Raw genomic sequence first — 18596 nt, 5'->3', positions numbered from 1 at the left:
CCTGTTCTCCAGGGCCTGTCTTGCCTTTCTGGTTTTTACACATTTTGTGGATGTCCCTTTTGACCGGTGGGAAGTGATACTTCTTTGTAGTGCAGATTTGCATTGCCCGCTTGCTTGCTTGGCCAAAAAGGGCGTATGCGTTTTCTCCTGAATATATTCAGGAGAAAACGCATACGCCCTTTTTGGCCAAGTGCATCATTGTCGAAGTTGTGCCCCTCTTCGTGTGCTTTACAGGCGATTCCAACGTACCTCTTGAAATCTGTTTCCTGCTATTCTGCCTCGCTTTCAAGTCCGCCTCATTGCCTTCCCTCAACAGATTTTTGGACGATAGTTGGCCTTGATTACTCTGCCAGTTTGTGAATTGCTGTGCCCCTGAGCTACATTTTTCAACTCGTTTCTTTTTTTTTTTTTTTTTTTTTTTTTTTGCTGTACGCGGGCCTCTCACTGTTGTGGCCTCTCCCGTTGCAGAGCACAGGCTCCGGACGCGCAGGCTCAGTGGCCATGGCTCACGGGCCTAGACACTCTGCAGCATGTGGGATCTTCCCAGACCGGCGCACGAACCTGTGTCCCCTGCATTGGCAGGCAGACTCTCAAACACTGCGCCACCAGGGAAGCCCCTCAACTCGTTTCTTGTGAGCTGAACGCAAGTCCAAACTTTTGATTCAGGAACTATACTGATTCCCGGTGGGTGGCTGAGACTTTGGTTAATTCTTCTTCCTGCCGGGAAATTAGAGTGACATGTGCCCATCCAAATGCCTAACAGCTACTCTCTCATTGGTCCTCCCTCTTCCCTTTCATCCTCTGCCATATTGGCAACCTGTGCGAAACAGGAGCTTAAAGGGGCTGTCTCTCCAAGTTGGGAGATTGATAGGAAAGCAGTTGGAAAGTCAAACCGGAGCACCAGGAGAGGGGCTCTTCGTTGAGTTTTAGAAACCTTTCGTATTCACAGTGTGTCCATTCTCTAGGTTTCCCGTACACGTTATAGCTGTAGTAATATTCCCTTCAACCTGGAGAGCTGGGACCCATGGAATGGGTGCCATGCATTATTGCTTTAAAGGGTCTGCATTTGCTCACCCAATCTCACCAATCCTCTCAGTCCCAAGTGTCCAGCCTTATGCCACATCCAGCTGTCATTGTAGATAGGGTCATTCCAGGTTGCATCAGCGACCCTGAAGGAATTTTGAAGAATTTCCCTGTTTCTTTGTTCTGTTTTTGAAATTCCTGTTTAGAGTGGGTTTGAGCTGATTCTCGCTGCCATGTTTATGCCAGTCTAGACACACTTGATTCCCTTACGGAGACATATCAATACATAGGTTTTAAGATTCTTACTAGTCAGATCTATTCCTCTGCGGGAAATATGGGGTTTTGAGTCCCTTTCACTGAGGAAGGTGTAGGTCTTGTCTATTCCATAGTTGGTTTTTGGAACGGTACCTGTGCTTATATCAAACTCTGGTTTGATGCATCACCCCACCTCTCCTTCCCCCTTAAGCAGGCATAAGAGTGTTTTCTAAATGTGAGACTCTGTTCTCTTGCCTAACTCAGTTCATGTGTAGCCATGTTTACAGGATCTTCCTAAGTGATATCTTATGATAAGTTTCTTTTCCTGTGTGACTTCTTTCACTTAGAATCATCGTACCTGAATCCACTCATTTTGCTGCTACTGGTCTTATGACATTGATTTCATGGCTGAGGGATATTCCATCGTACGTAAGTTCCACAATGTTTGGAACCATTTTTATATTTCCTGGGATATTTCAGTTGTACCCAGGTTGAGGTTCTTGTAAGCAGTGCAGCCCTCAATTTGGGGGTGGCTCTGTCTTATGGATTTTCAGTTTTCCCAAGGTATATTCCCTAGACTGGAAGTGCCCTTGGCTCTGTAGCTCTGTTGTTTACTTGTTTTAGGGAACACAATGCACTCCTCCAGTGAGGCAGTTGGCAACTTACATCCCGCCCATCAGCATAACAAGGCTCCCTGTTCTCCAGGGCCTGTCTTGCCTTTCTGGTTTTTACACATTTTGTGGATGTCCCTTTTGACCGGTGGGAAGTGATACTTCTTTGTAGTGCAGATTTGCATTGCCCGCTTGCTTGCTTGGCCAAAAAGGGCGTATGCGTTTTCTCCTGAATATATTCAGGAGAAAACGCATACGCCCTTTTTGGCCAAGTGCATCATTGTCGAAGTTGTGCCCCTCTTCCTGTGCTTTACAGGCGATTCCAACGTACCTCTTGAAATCTGTTTCCTGCTATTCTGCCTCGCTTTCAAGTCCACCTCGTTGCCTTCCCTCAACAGATTTTTGGACGATAGTTGGCCTTGATTACTCTGCCAGTTTGTGAATTGCTGTGCCCCTGAGCTCCATTTTTCAACTCGTTTCTTGTGAGCTGAACGCAAGTCCAAACTTTTGGTTCAGGACCTATACTGGTTCCCGGTGGGTGGCTGAGACTTTGGTTAATTCTTCTTCCTGCCGGGAAATTAGAGTGACATGTGCCCATCCAAATGCCTAACAGCTACTCTCTCATTGGTTCTCCCTCTTCCCTTTCATCCTCTGCCAAATTGGCAACCTGTGCGAACCAGGAGCTTAAAGGGGCTGTCTCTCCAAGTTGGGAGATTGATAGGAAAGCAGTTGGAAAGTCAAACCGGAGCACCAGGAGAGGGGCTCTTCGTTGAGTTTTAGAAACCTTTCGTATTCACAGTGTGTCCATTCTCTAGGTTTCCCGTACACGTTATAGCTGTAGTAATATTCCCTTCAACCTGGAGAGCTGGGACCCATGGAATGGGTGCCATGCATTATTGCTTTAAAGGGTCTGCATTTGCTCACCCAATCTCACCAATCCTCTCAGTCCCAAGTGTCCAGCCTTATGCCACATCCAGCTGTCATTGTAGATAGGGTCATTCCAGGTTGCATCAGCGACCCTGAAGGAATTGTGAAGAATTACCCTGTTTCTTTGTTCTGTTTTTGAAATTCCTGTTTAGAGTGGGTTTGAGCTGATTCTCGCTGCCATGTTTATGCCAGTCTAGACACACTTGATTCCCTTACGGAGACATATCAATACATAGGTTTTAAGATTCTTACTAGTCAGATCTATTCCTCTGCGGGAAATATGGGGTTTTGAGTCCCTTTCACTGAGGAAGGTGTAGGTCTTGTCTATTCCATAGTTGGTTTTTGGAACGGTACCTGTGCTTATATCAAACTCTGGTTTGATGCATCACCCCACCTCTACTTCCCCCTTAAGCAGGCATAAGAGTGTTTTCTAAATGTGAGACTCTGTTCTCTTGCCTAACTCAGTTCATGTGTAGCCATGTTTACAGGATCTTCCTAAGTGATATCTTATGATAAGTTTCTTTTCCTGTGTGACTTCTTTCACTTAGAATCATCGTACCTGAATCCACTCATTTTGCTGCTACTGGTCTTATGACATTGATTTCGTGGCTGTGGGATATTCCATCGTACGTAAGTTCCACAATGTTTGGAACCATTTTTATATTTCCTGGGATATTTCAGGTGTACCCAGGTTGAGGTTCTTGTAAGCAGTGCAGCCCTCAATTTGGGGGTGGCTCTGTGTTATGGATTTTCAGTTTTCCCAAGGTATATTCCCTAGACTGGAAGTGCCCTTGGCTCTGTAGCTCTGTTGTTTACTTGTTTTAGGGAACACAATGCACTCCTCCAGTGAGGCAGTTGGCAACTTACATCCCGCCCATCAGCATAACAAGGCTCCCTGTTCTACAGGGCCTGTCTTGCCTTTCTGGTTTTTACACATTTTGTGGATGTCCCTTTTGACCGGTGGGAAGTGATACTTCTTTGTAGTGCAGATTTGCATTGCCCGCTTGCTTGCTTGGCCAAAAAGGGCGTATGCGTTTTCTCCTGAATATATTCAGGAGAAAACGCATACGCCCTTTTTGGCCAAGTGCATCTTTGTCGAAGTTGTGCCCCTCTTCCTGTGCTTTACAGGCGATTCCAACGTACCTCGTGAAATCTGTTTCCTCCTATTCTGCCTCGCTTTCAAGTCTGCCTCGTTGCCTTCCCTCAACAGATTTTTGGACGATAGTTGGCCTTGATTACTCTGCCAGTTTGTGAATTGCTGTGCCCCTGAGCTCCATTTTTCAACTCGTTTCTTGTGAGCTGAACGCAAGTCCAAACTTTTGATTCAGGAACTATACTGATTCCCGGTGGGTGGCTGAGACTTTGGTTAATTCTTCTTCCTGCCGGGAAATTAGAGTGACATGTGCCCATCCAAATGCCTAACAGCTACTCTCTCATTGGTTCTCCCTCTTCCCTTTCATCCTCTGCCATATTGGCAACCTGTGCGAAACAGGAGCTTAAAGGGGCTGTCTCTCCAAGTTGGGAGATTGATAGGAAAGCAGTTGGAAAGTCAAACCGGAGCACCAGGAGAGGGGCTCTTCGTTGAGTTTTAGAAACCTTTCGTATTCACAGTGTGTCCATTCTCTAGGTTTCCCGTACACATTATAGCTGTAGTAATATTCCCTTCAACCTGGAGAGCTGGGACCCATGGAATGGGTGCCATGCATTATTGCTTTAAAGGGTCTGCATTTGCTCACCCAATCTCACCAATCCTCTCAGTCCCAAGTGTCCAGCCTCATGCCACATCCAGCTGTCATTGTAGATAGGGTCATTCCAGGTTGCATCAGAGACCCTGAAGGAATTGTGAAGAATTACCCTGTTTCTTTGTTCTGTTTTTGAAATTCCTTTTTAGAGTGGGTTTGAGCTGATTCTCGCTGCCCTGTTTATGCCAGTCTAGACACACTTGATTCCCTTACGGAGACATATCAATACATAGGTTTTAAGATTCTTACTAGTCAGATCTATTCCTCTGCGGGAAATATGGGGTTTTGAGTCCCTTTCACTGAGGAAGGTGTAGGTCTTGTCTATTCCATAGTTGGCTTTTGGAACGGTACCTGTTCTTATATCAAACTCTGGTTTGATGCATCACCCCACCTCTCCTTCCCCCTTAAGCAGGCATAAGAGTGTTTTCTAAATGTGAGACTCTGTTCTCTTGCCTAACTCAGTTCATGTGTAGCCATGTTTACAGGATCTTCCTAAGTGATATCTTATGATAAGTTTCTTTTCCTGTGTGACTTCTTTCACTTAGAATCATCGTACCTGAATCCACTCATTTTGCTGCTACTGGTCTTATGATATTAATTTCGTGGCTGAGGGATATTCCGTCGTACGTAAGTTCCACAATGTTTGGAACCATTTTTATATTTCCTGGGATATTTCAGGTGTACCCAGGTTGAGGTTCTTGTAAGCAGTGCAGCCCTCAATTTGGGGGTGGCTCTGTGTTATGGATTTTCAGTTTTCCCAAGGTATATTCCCTAGACTGGAAGTGCCCTTGGCTCTGTAGCTCTGTTGTTTACTTGTTTTAGGGAACACAATGCACTCCTCCAGTGAGGCAGTTGGCAACTTACATCCCGCCCATCAGCATAACAAGGCTCCCTGTTCTCCAGGGCCTGTCTTGCCTTTCTGGTTTTTACACATTTTGTGGATGTCCCTTTTGACCGGTGGGAAGTGATACTTCTTTGTAGTGCAGATTTGCATTGCCCGCTTGCTTGCTTGGCCAAAAAGGGCGTATGCGTTTTCTCCTGAATATATTCAGGAGAAAACGCATACGCCCTTTTTGGCCAAGTGCATCATTGTCGAAGTTGTGCCCCTCTTCCTGTGCTTTACAGGCGATTCCAACGTACCTCTTGAAATCTGTTTCCTGCTATTCTGCCTCGCTTTCAAGTCCGCCTCGTTGCCTTCCCTCAACAGATTTTTGGACGATAGTTGGCCTTGATTACTCTGCCAGTTTGTGAATTGCTGTGCCCCTGAGCTACATTTTTCAACTCGTTTCTTGTGAGCTGAACGCAAGTCCAAACTTTTGATTCAGGAACTATACTGATTCCCGGTGGGTGGCTGAGACTTTGGTTAATTCTTCTTCCTGCCGGGAAATTAGAGTGACATGTGCCCATCCAAATGCCTAACAGCTACTCTCTCATTGGTCCTCCCTCTTCCCTTTCATCCTCTGCCATATTGGCAACCTGTGCGAACCAGGAGCTTAAAGGGGCTGTCTCTCCAAGTTGGGAGATTGATAGGAAAGCAGTTGGAAAGTCAAACCGGAGCACCAGGAGAGGGGCTCTTCGTTGAGTTTTAGAAACCTTTCGTATTCACAGTGTGTCCATTCTCTAGGTTTCCCGTACACGTTATAGCTGTAGTAATATTCCCTTCAACCTGGAGAGCTGGGACCCATGGAATGGGTGCCATGCATTATTGCTTTAAAGGGTCTGCATTTGCTCACCCAATCTCACCAATCCTCTCAGTCCCAAGTGTCCAGCCTTATGCCACATCCAGCTGTCATTGTAGATAGGGTCATTCCAGGTTGCATCAGCGACCCTGAAGGAATTTTGAAGAATTACCCTGTTTCTTTGTTCTGTTTTTGAAATTCCTGTTTAGAGTGGGTTTGAGCTGATTCTCGCTGCCATGTTTATGCCAGTCTAGACACACTTGATTCCCTTACGGAGATATATCAATACATAGGTTTTAAGATTCTTACTAGTCAGATCTATTCCTCTGCGGGAAATATGGGGTTTTGAGTCCCTTTCACTGAGGAAGGTGTAGGTCTTGTCTATTCCATAGTTGGTTTTTGGAACGGTACCTGTGCTTATATCAAACTCTGGTTTGATGCATCACCCCACCTCTCCTTCCCCCTTAAGCAGGCATAAGAGTGTTTTCTAAATGTGAGACTCTGTTCTCTTGCCTAACTCAGTTCATGTGTAGCCATGTTTACAGGATCTTCCTAAGTGATATCTTATGATAAGTTTCTTTTCCTGTGTGACTTCTTTCACTTAGAATCATCGTACCTGAATCCACTCATTTTGCTGCTACTGGTCTTATGACATTGATTTCGTGGCTGAGGGATATTCCATCGTACGTAAGTTCCACAATGTTTGGAACCATTTTTATATTTCCTGGGATATTTCAGGTGTACCCAGGTTGAGGTTCTTGTAAGCAGTGCAGCCCTCAATTTGGGGGTGGCTCTGTCTTATGGATTTTCAGTTTTCCCAAGGTATATTCCCTAGACTGGAAGTGCCCTTGGCTCTGTAGCTCTGTTGTTTACTTGTTTTAGGGAACACAATGCACTCCTCCAGTGAGGCAGTTGGCAACTTACATCCCGCCCATCAGCATAACAAGGCTCCCTGTTCTCCAGGGCCTGTCTTGCCTTTCTGGTTTTTACACATTTTGTGGATGTCCCTTTTGACCGGTGGGAAGTGATACTTCTTTGTAGTGCAGATTTGCATTGCCCGCTTGCTTGCTTGGCCAAAAAGGGCGTATGCGTTTTCTCCTGAATATATTCAGGAGAAAACGCATACGCCCTTTTTGGCCAAGTGCATCATTGTCGAAGTTGTGCCCCTCTTCCTGTGCTTTACAGGCGATTCCAACGTACCTCGTGAAATCTGTTTCCTGCTATTCTGCCTCGCTTTCAAGTCCGCCTCGTTGCCTTCCCTCAACAGATTTTTGGACGATAGTTGGCTTTGATTACTCTGCCCGTTTGTGAATTGCTGTGCCCCTGAGCTCTATTTTTCAACTCGTTTCTTGTGAGCTGAACGCAAGTCCAAACTTTTGGTTCAGGACCTATACTGGTTCCCGGTGGGTGGCTGAGACTTTGGTTAATTCTTCTTCCTGCCGGGAAATTAGAGTGACATGTGCCCAGCCAAATGCCTAACAGCTACTCTCTCATTGGTTCTCCCTCTTCCCTTTCATCCTCTGCCATATTGGCAACCTGTGCGAAACAGGAGCTTAACGGGGCTGTCTCTCCAAGTTGGGAGATTGATAGGAAAGCAGTTGGAAAGTCAAACCGGAGCACCAGGAGAGGGGCTCTTAGTTGAGTTTTAGAAACCTTTCGTATTCACAGTGTGTCCATTCTCTAGGTTTCCCGTACACGTTATAGCTGTAGTAATATTCCCTTCAACCTGGAGAGCTGGGACCCATGGAATGGGTGCCATGCATTATTGCTTTAAAGGGTCTGCATTTGCTCACCCAATCTCACCAATCCTCTCAGTCCCAAGTGTCCAGCCTCATGCCACATCCAGCTGTCATTGTAGATAGGGTCATTCCAGGTTGCATCAGCGACCCTGAAGGAATTGTAAAGAATTTCCCTGTTTCTTTGTTCTGTTCTTGAAATTCCTTTTTAGAGTGCGTTTGAGCTGATTCTCGCTGCCCTGTTTATGCCAGTCTAGACACACTTGATTCCCTTACGGAGACATATCAATACATAGGTTTTAAGATTCTTACTAGTCAGATCTATTCCTCTGCGGGAAATATGGGGTTTTGAGTCCCTTTCACTGAGGAAGGTGTAGGTCTTGTCTATTCCATAGTTGGCTTTTGGAACGGTACCTGTGCTTATATCAAACTCTGGTTTGATGCATCACCCCACCTCTCCTTCCCCCTTAAGCAGGCATAAGAGTGTTTTCTAAATGTGAGACTCTGTTCTCTTTCCTAACTCAGTTCATGTGTAGCCATGTTTACAGGATCTTCCTAAGTGATATCTTATGATAAGTTTCTTTTCCTGTGTGACTTCTTTCACTTAGAATCATCGTACCTGAATCCACTCATTTTGCTGCTACTGGTCTTATGACCTTGATTTCATGGCTGAGGGATATTACATCGTACGTAAGTTCCACAATGTTTGGAACCATTTTTATATTTCCTGGGATATTTCAGGTGTACCCAGGTTGAGGTTCTTGTAAGCAGTGCAGCCCTCAATTTGGGGGTGGCTCTGTGTTATGGATTTTCAGTTTTCCCAAGGTATATTCCCTAGACTGGAAGTGCCCTTGGCTATGTAGCTCTGTTGTTTACTTGTTTTAGGGAACACAATGCACTCCTCCAGTGAGGCAGTTGGCAACTTACATCCCGCCCATCAGCATAACAAGGCTCCCTGTTCTCCAGGGCCTGTCTTGCCTTTCTGGTTTTTACACATTTTGTGGATGTCCCTTTTGACCGGTGGGAAGTGATACTTCTTTGTAGTGCAGATTTGCATTGCCCGCTTGCTTGCTTGGCCAAAAAGGGCGTATGCGTTTTCTCCTGAATATATTCAGGTGAAAACGCATACGCCCTTTTTGGCCAAGTGCATCATTGTCGAAGTTGTGCCCCTCTTCCTGTGCTTTACAGGCGATTCCAACGTACCTCTTGAAATCTGTTTCCTGCTATTCTGCCTCGCATTCAAGTCCACCTCGTTGCCTTCCCTCAACAGATTTTTGGACAATAGTTGGCCTTGATTACTCTGCCAGTTTGTGAATTGCTGTGCCCCTGAGCTCCATTTTTCAACTCGTTTTTTGTGAGCTGAACGCAAGTCCAAACTTTTGGTTCAGGACCTATACTGGTTCCCGGTGGGTGGCTGAGACTTTGGTTAATTCTTCTTCCTGCCGGGAAATTAGAGTGACATGTGCCCATCCAAATGCCTAACAGCTACTCTCTCATTGGTTCTCCCTCTTCCCTTTCATCCTCTGCCAAATTGGCAACCTGTGCGAACCAGGAGCTTAAAGGGGCTGTCTCTCCAAGTTGGGAGATTGATAGGAAAGCAGTTGGAAAGTCAAACCGGAGCACCAGGAGAGGGGCTCTTCGTTGAGTTTTAGAAACCTTTTGTATTCACAGTGTGTCCATTCTCTAGGTTTCCCGTACACGTTATAGCTGTAGTAATATTCCCTTCAACCTGGAGAGCTGGGACCCATGGAATGGGTGCCATGCATTATTGCTTTAAAGGGTCTGCATTTGCTCACCCAATCTCACCAATCCTCTCAGTCCCAAGTGTCCAGCCTCATGCCACATCCAGCTGTCATTGTAGATAGGGTCATTCCAGGTTGCATCAGAGACCCTGAAGGAATTGTGAAGAATTACCCTGTTTCTTTGTTCTGTTTTTGAAATTCCTTTTTAGAGTGGGTTTGAGCTGATTCTCGCTGCCCTGTTTATGCCAGTCTAGACACACTTGATTCCCTTACGGAGACATATCAATACATAGGTTTTAAGATTCTTACTAGTCAGATCTATTCCTCTGCGGGAAATATGGGGTTTTGAGTCCCTTTCACTGAGGAAGGTGTAGGTCTTGTCTATTCCATAGTTGGCTTTTGGAACGGTACCTGTGCTTATATCAAACTCTGGTTTGATGCATCACCCCACCTCTCCTTCCCCCTTAAGCAGGCATAAGAGTGTTTTCTAAATGTGAGACTCTGTTCTCTTGCCTAACTCAGTTCATGTGTAGCCATGTTTACAGGATCTTCCTAAGTGATATCTTATGATAAGTTTCTTTTCCTGTGTGACTTCTTTCACTTAGAATCATGGTACCTGAATCCACTCATTTTGCTGCTACTGGTCTTATGATATTAATTTCGTGGCTGAGGGATATTCCGTCGTACGTAAGTTCCACCATGTTTGGAACCATTTTTATATTTCCTGGGATATTTCAGGTGTACCCAGGTTGAGGTTCTTGTAAGCAGTGCAGCCCTCAATTTGGGGGTGGCTCTGTGTTATGGATTTTCAGTTTTCCCAAGGTATATTCCCTAGACTGGAAGTGCCCTTGGCTCTGTAGCTCTGTTGTTTACTTGTTTTAGGGAACACAATGCACTCCTCCAGTGAGGCAGTTGGCAACTTACATCCCGCCCATCAGCATAACAAGGCTCCCTGTTCTCCAGGGCCTGTCTTGCCTTTCTGGTTTTTACACATTTTGTGGATGTCCCTTTTGACCGGTGGGAAGTGATACTTCTTTGTAGTGCAGATTTGCATTGCCCGCTTGCTTGCTTGGCCAAAAAGGGCGTATGCGTTTTCTCCTGAATATATTCAGGAGAAAACGCATACGCCCTTTTTGGCCAAGTGCATCATTGTCGAAGTTGTGCCCCTCTTCCTGTGCTTTACAGGCGATTCTAACGTACCTCTTGAAATCTGTTTCCTGCTATACTGCCTCGCATTCAAGTCCGCCTCGTTGCCTTCCCTCAACAGATTTTTGGACGATAGTTGGCCTTGATTACTCTGCCAGTTTGTGAATTGCTGTGCCCCTGAGCTCCATTTTTCAACTCGTTTTTTGTGAGCTGAACGCAAGTCCAAACTTTTGGTTCAGGACCTATACTGGTTCCCGGTGGGTGGCTGAGACTTTGGTTAATTCTTCTTCCTGCCGGGAAATTAGAGTGACATGTGCCCATCCAAATGCCTAACAGCTACTCTCTCATTGGTTCTCCCTCTTCCCTTTCATCCTCTGCCAAATTGGCAACCTGTGCGAACCAGGAGCTTAAAGGGGCTGTCTCTCCAAGTTGGGAGATTGATAGGAAAGCAGTTGGAAAGTCAAACCGGAGCACCAGGAGAGGGGCTCTTCGTTGAGTTTTAGAAACCTTTCGTATTCACAGTGTGTCCATTCTCTAGGTTTCCCGTACACGTTATAGCTGTAGTAATATTCCCTTCAACCTGGAGAGCTGGGACCCATGGAATGGGTGCCATGCATTATTGCTTTAAAGGGTCTGCATTTGCTCACCCAATCTCACCAATCCTCTCAGTCCCAAGTGTCCAGCCTTATGCCACATCCAGCTGTCATTGTAGATAGGGTCATTCCAGGTTGCATCAGCGACCCTGAAGGAATTTTGAAGAATTACCCTGTTTCTTTGTTCTGTTTTTGAAATTCCTGTTTAGAGTGGGTTTGAGCCGATTCTCGCTGCCATGTTTATGCCAGTCTAGACACACTTGATTCCCTTACGGAGACATATCAATACATAGGTTTTAAGATTCTTACTAGTCAGATCTATTCCTCTGCGGGAAATATGGGGTTTTGAGTCCCTTTCACTGAGGAAGGTGTAGGTCTTGTCTATTCCATAGTTGGTTTTTGGAACGGTACCTGTGCTTATATCAAACTCTGGTTTGATGCATCACCCCACCTCTCCTTCCCCCTTAAGCAGGCATAAGAGTGTTTTCTAAATGTGAGACTCTGTTCTCTTGCCTAACTCAGTTCATGTGTAGCCATGTTTACAGGATCTTCCTAAGTTATATCTTAGGATAAGTTTCTTTTCCTGTGTGACTTCTTTCACTTAGAATCATCGTACCTGAATCCACTCATTTTGCTGCTACTGGTCTTATGACATTGATTTCGTGGCTGAGGGATATTCCATCGTACGTAAGTTCCACAATGTTTGGAACCATTTTTATATTTCCTGGGATATTTCAGGTGTACCCAGGTTGAGGTTCTTGTAAGCAGTGCAGCCCTCAATTTGGGGGTGGCTCTGTCTTATGGATTTTCAGTTTTCCCAAGGTATATTCCCTAGACTGGAAGTGCCCTTGGCTCTGTAGCTCGGTTGTTTACTTGTTTTAGGGAACACAATGCACTCCTCCAGTGAGGCAGTTGGCAACTTACATCCCGCCCATCAGCATAACAAGGCTCCCTGTTCTCCAGGGCCTGTCTTGCCTTTCTGGTTTTTACACATTTTGTGGATGTCCCGTTTGACCGGTGGGAAGTGATACTTCTTTGTAGTGCAGATTTGCATTGCCCGCTTGCTTGCCTGGCCAAAAAGGGTGTATGCGTTTTCTCCTGAATATATTCAGGAGAAAACGCATACGCCCTTTTTGGCCAAGTGCATCATTGTCGAAGTTGTGCCCCTCTTCCTGTGCTTTACAGGTGATTCCAACGTACCTCTTGAAATCTGTTTCCTGCTATTCTGCCTCGCTTTCAAGTCCGCCTCGTTGCCTTCCCTCAACAGATTTTTGGACGATAGTTGGCCTTGATTACTCTGCCAGTTTGTGAATTGCTGTGCCCCTGAGCTCCATTTTTCAACTCGTTTTTTGTGAGCTGAACGCAAGTCCAAACTTTTGGTTCAGGACCTATACTAGTTCCCGGTGGGTGGCTGAGACTTTGGTTAATTCTTCTTCCTGCCGGGAAATTAGAGTGACATGTGCCCATCCAAATGCCTAACAGCTACTCTCTCATTGGTTCTCCCTCTTCCCTTTCATCCTCTGCCAAATTGGCAACCTGTGCGAAACAGGAGCTTAAAGGGGCTGTCTCTCCAAGTTGGGAGATTGATAGGAAAGCAGTTGGAAAGTCAAACCGGAGCACCAGGAGAGGGGCTCTTCGTTGAGTTTTAGAAACCTTTCGTATTCACAGTGTGTCCATTCTCTAGGTTTCCTGTACACGTTATAGCTGTAGTAATATTCCCTTCAACCTGGAGAGCTGGGAACCATGGAATGGGTGCCATGCATTATTGCTTTAAAGGGTCTGCATTTGCTCACCCAATCTCACCAATCCTCTCAGTCCCAAGTGTCCAGCCTTATGCCACATCCAGCTGTCATTGTAGATAGGGTCATTCCAGGTTGCATCAGCGACCCTGAAGGAATTGTGAAGAATTACCCTGTTTCTTTGTTCTGTTTTTGAAATTCCTGTTTAGAGTGTGTTTGAGCTGATTCTCGCTGCCATGTTTATGCCAGTCTAGACACACTTGATTCCCTTACGGAGACATATCAATACATAGGTTTTAAGATTCTTACTAGTCAGATCTATTCCTCTGCGGGAAATATGGGGTTTTGAGTCCCTTTCACTGAGGAAGGTGTAGGTCTTGTCTATTCCATAGTTGGTTTTTGGAACGGTACCTGTGCTTATATCAAACTCTGGTTTGATGCATCACCCCACCTCTCCTTCCCCCTTAAGCAGGCATAAGAGTGTTTTCTAAATGTGAGACTCTGTTCTCTTGCCTAACTCAGTTCATGTGTAGCCATGTTTACAGGATCTTCCTAAGTGATATCTTATGATAAGTTTCTTTTCCTGTGTGACTTCTTTCACTTAGAATCATCGTACCTGAATCCACTCATTTTGCTGCTACTGGTCTTATGACATTGATTTCGTGGCTGAGGGATATTCCATCGTATGTAAGTTCCACAATGTTTGGAACCATTTTTATATTTCCTGGGATATTTCAGGTGTACCCAGGTTGAGGTTCTTGTAAGCAGTGCAGCCCTCAATTTGGGGGTGGCTCTGTCTTATGGATTTTCAGTTTTCCCAAGGTATATTCCCTAGACTGGAAGTGCCCTTGGCTCTGTAGCTCTGTTGTTTACTTGTTTTAGGGAACACAATGCACTCCTCCAGTGAGGCAGTTGGCAACTTACATCCCGCCCATCAGCATAACAAGGCTCCCTGTTCTCCAGGGCCTGTCTTGCCTTTCTGGTTTTTACACATTTTGTGGATGTCCCTTTTGACCGGTGGGAAGTGATACTTCTTTGTAGTGCAGATTTGCATTGCCCGCTTGCTTGCTTGGCCAAAAAGGGCGTATGCGTTTTCTCCTGAATATATTCAGGAGAAAACGCATACGCCCTTTTTGGCCAAGTGCATCATTGTCGAAGTTGTGCCCCTCTTCCTGTGCTTTACAGGCGATTCCAATGTACCTCTTGAAATCTGTTTCCTGCTATTCTGCCTCGCTTTCAAGTCCTCCTCGTTGCCTTCCCTCAACAGATTTTTGGACGATAGTTGGCCTTGATTACTCTGCCAGTTTGTGAATTGCTGTGCCCCTGAGCTCCATTTTTCAACTCGTTTTTTGTGAGCTGAACGCAAGTCCAAACTTTTGGTTCAGGACCTATACTGGTTCCCGGTGGGTGGCTGAGACTTTGGTTAATTCTTCTTCCTGCCAGGAAATTAGAGTGACATGTGCCCATCCAAATGCCTAACAGCTACTCTCTCATTGATTCTCCCTCTTCCCTTTCATCCTCTGCCTAATTGGCAACCTGTGCGAACCAGGAGCTTAAAGGGGCTGTCTCTCCAAGTTGGGAGATTGATAGGAAAGCAGTTGGAAAGTCAAACCGGAGCACCAGGAGAGGGGCTCTTCGTTGAGTTTTAGAAACCTTTCGTATTCACAGTGTGTCCATTCTCTAGGTTTCCCGTACATGTTATAGCTGTAGTAATATTCCCTTCAACCTGGAGAGCTGGGACCCATGGATTGGATGCCATGCATTACTGCTTTAAAGGGTCTGCATTTGCTCACCCAATCTCACCAATCCTCTCTGTCCCAAGTGTCCAGCCTCATGCCACATCCAGCAGTCATTGTAGATAGGGTCATTCCAGGTTGCATCAGAGACCCTGAAGGAATTGTAAAGAATTTCCCTGTTTCTTTGTTCTGTTTTTGAAATTCCTTTTTAGAGTGGGTTTGAGCTGATTCTCGCTGCCATGTATATGCCAGTCTAGACACACTTGATTCCCTTACGGAGACATATCAATACATAGGTTTTAAGATTCTTACTAGTCAGATCTATTCCTCTGCGGGAAATATGGGGTTTTGAGTCCCTTTCACTGAGGAAGGTGTAGGTCTTGTCTATTCCATAGTTGGTTTTTGGAACGGTACCTGTGCTTATATCAAACTCTGGTTTGATGCATCACCCCACCTCTCCTTCCCCCTTAAGCAGGCATAAGAGTGTTTTCTAAATGTGAGACTCTGTTCTCTTTCCTAACTCAGTTCATGTGTAGCCATGTTTACAGGATCTTCCTAAGTGATATCTTATGATAAGTTTCTTTTCCTGTGTGACTTCTTTCACTTACAATCATCGTACCTGAATCCACTCATTTTGCTGCTACTGGTCTTATGACATTGTTTTCATGGCTGAGGGATATTCCATCGTACGTAAGTTCCACAATGTTTTGAACCATTTTTATATTTCCTGGGATATTTCAGGTGTACCCAGGTTGAGGTTCTTGTAAGCAGTGCAGCCCTCAATTTGGGGGTGGCTCTGTCTTATGGATTTTCAGTTTTCCCAAGTTATATTCCCTAGACTGCAAGTGCCCTTGGCTCTGTAGCTCTGTTGTTTACTTGTTTTAGGGAACACAAAGCACTCATCCAGTGAGGCAGTTGGCAACTTACATCCCGCCCTTCAGCATAACAAGGCTCCCTGTTCTCCAGGGCCTGTCTTGCCTTTCTGGTTTTTACACATTTTGTGGATGTCCCGTTTGACCGGTGGGAAGTGATACTTCTTTGTAGTGCAGATTTGCATTGCCCGCTTGCTTGCTTGGCCAAAAAGGGCGTATGCGTTTTCTCCTGAATATATTCAGGAGAAAACGCATACGCCCTTTTTGGCCAAGTGCATCATTGTCGAAGTTGTGCCCCTCTTCCTGTGCTTTACAGGCGATTCCAACGTACCTCTTGAAATCTGTTTCCTGCTATTCTGCCTCGCTTTCAAGTCCGCCTCGTTGCCTTCCCTCAACAGATTTTTGGACGATAGTTGGCCTTGATTACTCTGCCAGTTTGTGAATTGCTGTGCCCCTGAGCTCCATTTTTCAACTCGTTTTTTGTGAGCTGAACGCAAGTCCAAACTTTTGGTTCAGGACCTATACTGGTTCCCGGTGGGTGGCTGAGACTTTGGTTAATTCTTCTTCCTGCCGGGAAATTAGAGTGACATGTGCCCATCCAAATGCCTAACAGCTACTCTCTCATTGGTTCTCCCTCTTCCCTTTCATCCTCTGCCAAATTGGCAACCTGTGCGAAACAGGAGCTTAAAGGGGCTGTCTCTCCAAGTTGGGAGATTGATAGGAAAGCAGTTGGAAAGTCAAACCGGAGCACCAGGAGAGGGGCTCTTCGTTGAGTTTTAGAAATCTTTCGTATTCACAGTGTGTCCATTCTCTAGGTTTCCCGTACATGTTATAGCTGTAGTAATATTCCCTTCAACCTGGAGAGCTGGGACCCATGGAATGGGTGCCATGCATTATGCTTTAAAGGGTCTGCATTTGCTCACCCAATCTCACCAATCCTCTCAGTCCCAAGTGTCCAGCCTTATGCCACATCCAGCTGTCATTGTAGATAGGGTCATTCCAGGTTGCATCAGCGACCCTGAAGGAATTGTGAAGAATTACCCTGTTTCTTTGTTCTGTTTTTGAAATTCCTGTTTAGAGTGTGTTTGAGCTGATTCTCGCTGCCATGTTTATGCCAGTCTAGACACACTTGATTCCCTTACGGAGACATATCAATACATAGGTTTTAAGATTCTTACTAGTCAGATCTATTCATCTGCGGGAAATATGGGGTTTTGAGTCCCTTTCACTGAGGAAGGTGTAGGTCTTGTCTATTCCATAGTTGGTTTTTGGAACGGTACCTGTGCTTATATCAAACTCTGGTTTGATGCATCACCCCACCTCTCCTTCCCCCTTAAGCAGGCATAAGAGTGTTTTCTAAATGTGAGACTCTGTTCTCTTGCCTAACTCAGTTCATGTGTAGCCATGTTTACAGGATCTTCCTAAGTGATATCTTAGGATAAGTTTCTTTTCCTGTGTGACTACTTTCACTTAGAATCATCGTACCTGAATCCACTCATTTTGCTGCTACTGGTCTTATGACATTGATTTCGTGGCTGAGGGATATTCCATCGTACGTAAGTTCCACAATGTTTGGAAACATTTTTATATTTCCTGGGATATTTCAGGTGTACCCAGGTTGAGGTTCTTGTAAGCAGTGCAGCCCTCAATTTGGGGGTGGCTCTGTCTTATGGATTTTCAGTTTTCCCAAGGTATATTCCCTAGACTGGAAGTGCCCTTGGCTCTGTAGCTCGGTTGTTTACTTGTTTTAGGGAACACAATGCACTCCTCCAGTGAGGCAGTTGGCAACTTACATCCCGCCCATCAGCATAACAAGGCTCCCTGTTCTCCAGGGCCTGTCTTGCCTTTCTGGTTTTTACACATTTTGTGGATGTCCCGTTTGACCGGTGGGAAGTGATACTTCTTTGTAGTGCAGATTTGCATTGCCCGCTTGCTTGCCTGGCCAAAAAGGGTGTATGCGTTTTCTCCTGAATATATTCAGGAGAAAACGCATACGCCCTTTTTGGCCAAGTGCATCATTGTCGAAGTTGTGCCCCTCTTCCTGTGCTTTACAGGTGATTCCAACGTACCTCTTGAAATCTGTTTCCTGCTATTCTGCCTCGCTTTCAAGTCCGCCTCGTTGCCTTCCCTCAACAGATTTTTGGACGATAGTTGGCCTTGATTACTCTGCCAGTTTGTGAATTGCTGTGCCCCTGAGCTCCATTTTTCAACTCGTTTTTTGTGAGCTGAACGCAAGTCCAAACTTTTGGTTCAGGACCTATACTAGTTCCCGGTGGGTGGCTGAGACTTTGGTTAATTCTTCTTCCTGCCGGGAAATTAGAGTGACATGTGCCCATCCAAATGCCTAACAGCTACTCTCTCATTGGTTCTCCCTCTTCCCTTTCATCCTCTGCCAAATTGGCAACCTGTGCGAACCAGGAGCTTAAAGGGGCTGTCTCTCCAAGTTGGGAGATTGATAGGAAAGCAGTTGGAAAGTCAAACCGGAGCACCAGGAGAGGGGCTCTTCGTTGAGTTTTAGAAACCTTTCGTATTCACAGTGTGTCCATTCTCTAGGTTTCCCGTACATGTTATAGCTGTAGTAATATTCCCTTCAACCTGGAGAGCTGGGACCCATGGAATGGATGCCATGCATTACTGCTTTAAAGGGTCTGCATTTGCTCACCCAATCTCACCAATCCTCTCTGTCCCAAGTGTCCAGCCTCATGCCACAGCCAGCAGTCATTGTAGATAGGGTCATTCCAGGTTGCATCAGAGACCCTGAAGGAATTGTAAAGAATTTCCCTGTTTCTTTGTTC

This window comes from Mesoplodon mirus (genome assembly GCF_964341445.2).
Source record: "Mesoplodon mirus genome assembly, contig: SUPER_7_unloc_1, whole genome shotgun sequence".
In the NCBI taxonomy this organism is placed as follows: Eukaryota; Metazoa; Chordata; class Mammalia; order Artiodactyla; family Ziphiidae; genus Mesoplodon; species Mesoplodon mirus.
Note: the sequence above shows the minus strand (reverse complement) of the source record.